The sequence below is a fragment of the Salmo trutta genome, unplaced genomic scaffold (genome assembly GCF_901001165.1).
Source record: "Salmo trutta unplaced genomic scaffold, fSalTru1.1, whole genome shotgun sequence".
In the NCBI taxonomy this organism is placed as follows: domain Eukaryota; kingdom Metazoa; phylum Chordata; class Actinopteri; order Salmoniformes; family Salmonidae; genus Salmo; species Salmo trutta.
The window spans coordinates 19237317-19248500 of NW_021822911.1; the positions used below are offsets into that span (position 1 = coordinate 19237317).

The 11184-nt window shown below is 34.1% G+C and overlaps 1 long non-coding RNA gene across 1 annotated transcript; it reads right to left on the bottom strand.

Annotated features, from left to right (window-relative positions):
- Positions 1 to 1367: 1367 nt before the first annotated feature.
- Positions 1368 to 10427, bottom strand: LOC115186755 (uncharacterized). Its single transcript, XR_003875878.1, has 2 exons — positions 10151 to 10427; positions 1368 to 1525 (listed from the first exon to the last, which is right to left on the bottom strand). It is a non-coding gene; the product is annotated as an uncharacterized LOC115186755 (long non-coding RNA).
- Positions 10428 to 11184: the final 757 nt, after the last annotated feature.

The window sequence follows — 11184 nt, forward strand, 5'->3', positions numbered from 1 at the left end:
GTTATTATTCGAGGTACTCTGAAGTATTGTGCTTTTAAATTGATGCATGTACACATCTTATCCAATTTACTGTTGTTTCTGCTGTCTCCTCAGGCTGTTTCACATATTATGTTTTCATCTGATTGTCAAAAAAAATCGAACTAAAAAAATAGGCTACCTGTGCAGTTTGATACTCTGTACTGGACTGTATAGCCTACTGGCTACAATTTAGACACATTTCTGCCTATAATTTTCAACATTTGGTAGGCCATTTGTTTGTCAAATATAGTTTGATACATGCAGCTTCTCTTCTGTCATAAATTGTTGCCCCAGAAGACTAAATAAAGTAGTTCTCTCCAGAATAATAATTTACATTGATAGAATGAATGCATTAGTAATCCACTAATTAACACCGGTAAAGTTGACCTTTAGTTTAGGGACCGGGGAGAAAACGCAATAACTCCAGAACAGTGGAAAGATTGGTCCTGTGCAAAATGTCCAAATGTCATCAGTCTGAAGGGTTTAGTTTAGGGACCGGGGAGAAAACTCAATAACTCCAGAACAGTGGAAAGATTGGTTCTGTGCAAAATGTCCAAATGTCATCAGTCTGAACGGTTTTAAGGAAACGAAAAGCTGAGAAAAAGATGACACACGATAAGGTTCTGATAAGGTTGAAAATACTGTCTGCTTGCATCATATTGTAAAAGATAACACCTCACACTCTCATTCACATTATCTCAAGAGATACTGAAATAAATCATATTTCTCCACTCCTGTTCCCCAGACTAAATTAACATTTGTTGTTTCATTTAAATACAAGAAATGCATAATTCTTCAGGAGTTAATATTATATTAGATTATGGGCCTACAGTCAGTGTCCATATTTCAGTTAATATTATATTAGATTATAGGCCTACAGTCAGTGTCCATATTTTAGTTAATAGTATATTAGATTATAGGCCTACAGTCAGTGTCCATATTTCAGTTAATATTATATTAGATTATAGGCCTACAGTCAGTGTCCATATTTTCGTTAATAGTATATTAGATTATAGGCCTACAGTCAGTGTCCATATTTCAGTTAATATTATATTAGATTATAGGCCTACAGTCAGTGTCCATATTTCAGTTAATATTATATTAGATTATGGGCCTACAGTCAGTGTCCAGATTTCAGTTAACGTTACTATTTAATTTAACCCATATGAATTGAAATGAGGAATATTCTGTTTATTTATGTCTACAGGGATACTCGTGAACGGGATATCAGAGAACACCGCAGTTCCGGGAGAGTAGTGGGGGAAACCATTCAGCTCAGAAAGAGGGGTGATATGAATAACGTTTCCTTTCATTATGTGTGTCGAATTCATAAATAATATTTGCTGCCATTGTAGTAAGGTTGTTAAAACGAGAGGTCTTCAGACTTACCATTTTTTGTATTATTTTCCTTGAATGAACAAGTAGAGGATTTTGAGTGCTTCTCCCCTATTTGGAAAGTTGTTCTGCCTGCTGTTCAGTCTGAGATATTCTGAGAGGACGTCTCCTTCTGCTGGACATAAAAACTGTAAAACACTATAGTGTATCTGGAACACTGGTTCATATATCACAAAGTCAATAGTGAATGTGACTATGTATATATTTATTGTGTATTTAAAGCATATTTCTGCAAGTTTATCAAGTGTCTGCTAGCTTAGCTAGCCATGTTAATGACGAGTTAACCAGCACCGTCAGTCAGTGCACTGTAATGTCACGCTAGTTGTTGCTAGCAGGGGATTTATTGACTTCTTTATTGAAATATTAAGTGAATGTTTATTTTCTTACTACCTTAAAAGTTTATATAAAAGGGGTTGTACTTGTGCTCTGTATTTATGGTTTAATGTCACTTCACATTGAGGGCATGTATCATTACTGTTGTTCCTATCTAACAGTTATCTTGTGTCCTACCTAACCATGTATCATTACTGTTGTTCCTATCTAACAGTTATCTTGTGTCCTACCTTACCATGTATCATTACTGTTGTTCCTATCTAACAGTTATCTTGTGTCCTACCAAACCATGTATCATTACTGTTGTTCCTATCTAACAGTTATCTTGTGTCCTACCTAACCATGTATCATTACTGTTGTTCCTCTCTAACAGTTATCTTGTGTCCTACCTAACCATGTATCATTACTGTTGTTCCTATCTAACAGTTATCTTGTGTCCTACCTCACCATGTATCATTACTGTTGTTCCTATCTAACAGTTATCTTGTGTTCTACCTAACCATGTATCATTACTGTTGTTCCTATCTAACAGTTATCTTGTGTCCTACCTCACCATGTATCATTACTGTTGTTCCTATCTAACAGTTATCTTGTGTCCTACCTAACCATGTATCATTACTGTTGTTCCTATCTAACAGTTATCTTGTGTCCTACCTCACCATGTATCATTACTGTTGTTCCTATCTAACAGTTATCTTGTGTTCTACCTAACCATGTATCATTACTGTTGTTCCTATCTAACAGTTATCTTGTGTCCTACCTAACCATGTATCATTACTGTTGTTCCTATCTAACAGTTATCTTGTGTCCTACCTAACCATGTATCATTACTGTTCCTATCTAACAGTTATATTGTGTCCTACCTAACCATGTATCATTACTGTTGTTCCTATCTAACAGTTATCTTGTGTCCTACCTAACCATGTATCATTACTGTTGTTCCTATCTAACAGTTATCTTGTGTCCTACCTAACCATGTATCATTACTGTTGTTCCTATCTAACAGTTATCTTGTGTCCTACCTAACCATGTATCATTACTGTTGTTCCTATCTAACAGTTATCTTGTGTCCTACCTAACCATGTATCATTACTGTTGTTCCTATCTAACAGTTATCTTGTGTCCTACCTAACCATGTATTATTACTGTTGTTCCTATCTAACAGTTATCTTGTGTCCTACCTAACCATGTATCATTACTGTTGTTCCTATCTAACAGTTATCTTGTGTCCTACCTCACCATGTATCATTACTGTTGTTCCTATCTAACAGTTATCTTGTGTCCTACCTAACCATGTATCATTACTGTTGTTCCTATCTAACAGTTATCTTGTGTCCTACCTAACCATGTATCATTACTGTTGTTCCTATCTAACAGTTATCTTGTGTCCTACCTAACCATGTATCATTACTGTTGTTCCTATCTAACAGTTATCTTGAGTCCTACCTAACCATGTATCATTACTGTTGTTCCTATCTAACAGTTATCTTGTGTCCTACCTAACCATGTATCATTACTGTTGTTCCTATCTAACAGTTATCTTGTGTCCTACCTAACCATGTATCATTACTGTTGTTCCTATCTAACAGTTATCTTGTGTCCTACTTTGTCTACCTACCATGTATCATTACTGTTGTTCCTATCTAACAGTTATCTTGTGTCCTACCTAACCATGTATCATTACTGTTGTTCCTATCTAACAGTTATCTTGTGTCCTACCTAACCATGTATCATTACTGTTGTTCCTATCTAACAGTTATCTTGTGTCCTACCTAACCATGTATCATTACTGTTGTTCCTATCTAACAGTTATCTTGTGTCCTACCTCACCATGTATCATTACTGTTGTTCCTATCTAACAGTTATCTTGTGTCCTACCTAACCATGTATCATTACTGTTGTTCCTATCTAACAGTTATCTTGTGTCCTACCTAACCATGTATCATTACTGTTGTTCCTATCTAACAGTTATCTTGTGTCCTACCTAACCATGTATCATTACTGTTGTTCCTATCTAACAGTTATCTTGTGTCCTACCTAACCATGTATCATTACTGTTGTTCCTATCTAACAGTTATCTTGTGTCCTACCTAACCATGTATCATTACTGTTGTTCCTATCTAACAGTTATCTTGTGTCCTACCTAACCATGTATCATTACTGTTGTTCCTATCTAACAGTTATCTTGTGTCCTACCTAACCATGTATCATTACTGTTGTTCCTATCTAACAGTTATCTTGTGTCCTACCTAACCATGTATCATTACTGTTGTTCCTATCTAACAGTTATCTTGTGTCCTACCTCACCATGTATCATTACTGTTGTTCCTATCTAACAGTTATCTTGTGTCCTACCTAACCATGTATCATGACTGTTGTTCCTATCTAACAGTTATCTTGTGTCCTACCTAGCCATGTATCATTACTGTTGTTCCTATCTAACAGTTATCTTGTGTCCTACCTAATCATGTATCATTACTGTTGTTCCTATCTAACAGTTATCTTGTGTCCTACCTAACCATGTATCATTACTGTTGTTCCTATCTAACAGTTATCTTGTGTCCTACCTAACCATGTATCATTACTGTTGTTCCTATCTAACAGTTATCTTGTATCCTACCTCACCATGTATCATTACTGTTGTTCCTATCTAACAGTTATCTTGTGTCCTACCTAACCATGTATCATTACTGTTGTTCCTATCTAACAGTTATCTTGTGTCCTACCTAACCATGTATCATTACTGTTGTTCCAATCTAACAGTTATCTTGTGTCCTACCTAACCATGTATCATTACTGTTGTTCCTATCTAACAGTTATCTTGTGTCCTACCTAACCATGTATCATTACTGTTGTTCCTATCTAACAGTTATCTTGTGTCCTACCTAACCAGTGAACGTGTGGCTGTGAACGTCCTGTCAATGCCTGTCCTGGTGACTCATTTTACATTTTAGTCATTGAGCAGACGCTCTTATCCAGAGCAATTTAAAGTTGGTCCTGGTGACTCCTGGGCCCTTATTCATAAAGGCAGTGTCTCAGAGCTGATCTAGGATCATGTCCACCCTCTCCATGTAATCTGATTCATTATGATCTAGGATCAGGTCCTCCTCTCCATGTAATCTGATTCATTATGATCTAGGATCAGGTCCCTCCTCTCCATGTAATCTGATTTATTATGATCTAGGATCAGGTCCCTCCTCTCCATGTAATCTGATTCATTATGATCTAGGATCAGGTTCCTCCTCTCCATGTAATCTGATTCATTATGATCTAGGATCAGGTCCCCCCTCTCCATGTAATCTGATTCATTATGATCTAGGATCAGGTCCCCCTCTCTCCATGTAATCTGATTCATTATGATATAGGATCACGTCCCTCGCTCCATGTAATCTGATTCATTATGATATAGGATCAGGTCCCCCCTCTCCATGTAATCTGATTCATTATGATCTAAGATCAAGTCCCCCCTCTCCATGTAATCTGATTCATTATGATCTAAGATCAGGTCCCCCCTCTCCATGTAATCTGATTCATTATGATCTAGGATCAGGTACCCCCTCTCCATGTAATCTGATTCATTATGATCTAGGATCAGGTCCCCCCTCTCCATGTAATCTGATTCATTATGATCTAGGATCAGGTCCTCCTCTCCATGTAATCTGATTCATTATGATCTAGGATCAGGTCCCCCCTCTCCATGTAATCTGATTCATTATTATCTAGTTGTCAGAGCTAGAGTGGTGTTTGTCAGACCATGAGACATCCTGAAAATCTGTCTTCTCACAAAATCGTATGTAGAGTCTGAACGGTTTGGCCAACAAACTATTATGATACCTCTTTTGTAAGCTGAGACTCGTACGAACACGCTGGTGTTCTCTGTTTTGCTCTAGGAATTACAACAAACTAACAGGGTGTAAAGTGATATTAGGGGACACAGAAAAACTTAAATTAAATAATATGAATGAAAAATGAATGAATGAATGAAATTTTATTTTTGTGTCAAATTGCCAACTGGCAACCCATCCCTTATGGGGTTAACTGCCACATAAACAAACATTACAATAATTCACTGTGGTAATTAAATAATAATTCCTCTTCAGTGCTCTTTGCATTGAGCATCACATGAAGAATGAAAACAACGTAAGGTAAAAATCAATACATAATAGTAAATAAGGTGATGAAAACAATAATTATATCCCTAGAGCAGAACAATAATATACACACATACATACACACTGTATATATACACATCACATACATACACACTGTATATATACACATACATACATACATACATACATACATACATACATACATACACACTGTATATATACACATACATACACACTGTATATATACACATACATACATACATACATACACACTGTATATATACACATACATACATACATACATACATACATACATACATACATACATACATACATACATACTGTATATATACACATACATACACACTGTATATATACACATACATACACACTGTATATACATACATACATACATACATACATACATACATACATACATACATACATACATACATACTGTATATATACACATACATACACACTGTATATATACATCACATACATACATACACATACATACATACATACATACATACATACATACATACATACATACATACATACATACATACATACATACATACATACATACATACACACTGTATATATACACATACATACATACACACTGTATACATATACATACATACATGCACACTGTATATATACACATACATACATACACACTGTATATATACACATACATACATACACACTGTATATATACACATACATACATACACACTGTATATATACACATACATACATACACACTGTATATATACACATACATACATACACACAGTATATATACACATACATACATACAAACTGTATATATACACATACATACATACACACTGTATATATACACATACATACATACACACTGTATATATACACATACATACATACACACTGTATATATACACATACATACATACACACTGTATATATACACATACATACATACACACTGTATATATACACATACATACATACACACTGTATATATACACATACATAACATATACACTGTATATATACACATACATACATACACACTGTATATATACACATACATACATACACACTGTATATATACACATACATACATACACACTGTATATATACACATACATACATACACACTGTATATATACACATCACATACATACACACTGTATATATACACATACATACATACACACTGTATATATACACATACATACATACACACTGTATATATACACATACATACATACACACTGTATATATACACATACATACATACACACTGTATATATACACATACATACATACACACTGTATATATACACATACATACATACACACTGTATATATACACATACATACATACACACTGTATATATACACATACATACATACACACTGTATATATACACATACATACATACACACTGTATATATACACATACATACATACACACTGTATATATACACATACATACATACACACTGTATATATACACATACATACATACACACTGTATATATACACATACATACATACACACTGTATATATACACATACATACATACTACACACTGTATATATACACATACATACATACACACTGTATATATACACATACATACATACACACTGTATATATACACATACATACATACACACTGTATATATACACATACATACATACACACTGTATATATACACATACATACATACACACTGTATATATACACATACATACATACACACTGTATATATACACATACATACATACACACTGTATATATACACAATACATACATACACACTGTATATATACACATACATACATACACCACTGTATCTATACACATACATACATACACACTGTATATATACACATACATACATACACACTGTATATATACACATACATACATACACACTGTATATATACACATACATACATACACACTGTATATATACACATACATACATACACACTGTATATATACACATACATACATACACACTGTATATATACACATACATACATACACACTGTATATATACCATACATACATACACACTGTATATACACATACATACATACATACACACTGTATATATACACATACATACATACACACTGTATATATACACATACATACATACATACATACACACTGTATGTATACACATACACACATACACACTGTATATATACACATACATACATACACACTGTATATATACACATACATACATACACACTGTATATATACACATACATACATACACACTGTATATATACACATACATACATACACACTGTATATATACACATACATACATACACACTGTATATATACACATACATACATACACACTGTATATATACACATACATACATACATACATACACACTGTATATATACACATACACACATACACACTGTATATATACACATACATACATACACACTGTATATATACACATACATACATACACACTGTATATATACACATACATACATACACACTGTATATATACACATACATACATACACACTGTATATATACACATACATACATACACACTGTATATATACACATACATACACACTGTATATATACACATACATACATACACACTGTATATATACACATACATACATACACACTGTATATATACACATACATACATACACACTGTATATATACACATACATACATACACACTGTATATATACACATACATACATACACACTGTATATATACACATACATACATACACACTGTATATATACACATACATACATACATACACACTGTATATATACACATACATACATACATACACACTGTATATATACACATACATACATACACACTGTATATATACACATACATACATACACACTGTATATATACACATACATACATACATACACACTGTATATATACACATACATACATACATACACACTGTATATATACACATACATACATACATACACACTGTATATATACACATACATACATACATACACACTGTATATATACACATACATACATACATACACACTGTATATATACACATACATACATACATACACACTGTATATATACACATACATACATACACACTGTATATATACACACATACATACATACACACTGTATATATACACATACATACATACACACTGTATATATACACATACATACATACACACTGTATATATACACATACATACATACACACTGTATATATACACATACATACATACACACTGTATATATACACATACATACATACACACTGTATATATACACATACATACATACACACTGTATATATACACATCACATACATACATACACACTGTATATATGCACATACATACATACATAACTTAAACAGATAAATAAATACAGAAAAAAAGAAACAAGGCATTTGAACCCAGTCTGGCACAATGAGAAGATTCATATGGGAGACAAGTCTAGGTACATATCTGTTGTTCTGCCCCTGAACAAGGCAGTTAACCCACTGTTCCTAGTATGTGATGAGGAGAAATTAAATGTTTTTTTGTCCATTGTGTATTTCCATTTGCAGAATATTTAGATTTACCTTTATTTAAACTAGGCAAGTCAGTTATGAACAAATTCTTATTTTCAATGAGCTGTCATTGAAAATAAGAATTTGTTCTTACTGACCTTCCTAGTTTAAATTTCTCCTCATCACATACTGCCAGGGTATATCTGGAATAAGAGCAAGCGTATATCGTGGTAGAAAAGGCAATAGAGGATCAAATTAGTTTCATTCTCTATTTCTTTGAGGTCACAATAGTTACATACAATTTACTGGAAACCAAGTTTAGCTGTGTTTTTTTCTCTCCAAAATATGAGTCACTGTAGGACTTTAATAATTGTTAACAGGCCTACAAACCCAAAAGTTTTAATTTGAGAATGTTCATTTGTTGGCCTCAAATATTAAACTGTCTTAAAATATTTGATGATTAGTTGAATCAGGTGTATAAGTGCTGGTAAGAACAAAAGGATTGAGAAACCCTGAGATAAACATAAAACCATATAATGTAAAAGCTCCTCCACCATCTTTACCAGACGTTTTACTGATAACATGTAGACCTACTGATTAGTTTCCACTTTGAAAACTGCTGTCTGTCAGCAACACAGCTCAAGTAGCAGTTCTACTAACTAGTAATATCTCATTCCAGGTATTCATTCTCTTACTCTGTCCATTAGAATAAATTAATGTTCAGAAACACTTACTTTATTTTTCAATAATCTCCATATAGTGTTTTCTGCTCTGTCGTCTCAAAATGGATCCTGAACAAAAGAACAACTTTACTTTCTGTTTCAATCAGCCGTCTCCCCAACCTGAAAATAAAGTGTTTTATTGGTATCTTCCACTAGATGGTAGTAAACACCTGCTGTAACTACACTTTACAACTATGTGTTCGGTTTCATACAGGCAGTGTCCCAGAGTTGGATTGCTGATCTAGGATCAGGTCCCCCCTCTCCATGTAATCTGATTCATTATGATCTAGGATCAGGTCCTCCTCTCCATGTAATCTGATTCATTATGATCTAGGATCAGGTCCCCCTCTCCATGTAATCTGATTCATTATGATCTAGGATCAGGTCCCTCCTCTCCATGTAATCTGATTCATTATGATCTAGGATCAGGTCCTCCTCTCCATGTAATCTGATTCATTATGATCTAGGATCAGGTCCTCCTCTCCATGTAATCTGATTCATTATGATCTAGGATCAGGTCCCCCTCTCCATGTAATCTGATTCATTATGATCTAGGATCAGGTCCCCCCTCTCCATGTAATCTGATTCATTATGATATAGGATCAGGTCCCCCCTCTCCATGTAATCTGATTCATTATGATCTAGGATCAGGTCCCCCTCTCCATGTAATCTGATTATGATCTAGGATCAGGTCCCCCCCTCTCCATGTAATCTGATTCATTATTGTCTAGGATCAGGTCCCCCCTCTCCATGTAATCTGATTCATTATGATCTAGGATCAGGTCCCCCTCTCCATGTAATCTGATTATGATCTAGGATCAGGTCCCTCCTCTCCATGTAATCTGATTCATTATGATCTAGGATCAGGTCCCCCCTCTCCATGTAATCTGATTCATGATGATCTAGGATCAGGTCCCCCCTCTCCATGTAATCTGATTCATGATGATCTAGGATCAGGTCCCCCTCTCCATGTAATCTGATTCATTATGATCTAGGATCAGGTCCCTCCTCTCCATTTAATCTGATTCATTATGATCTAGGATCAG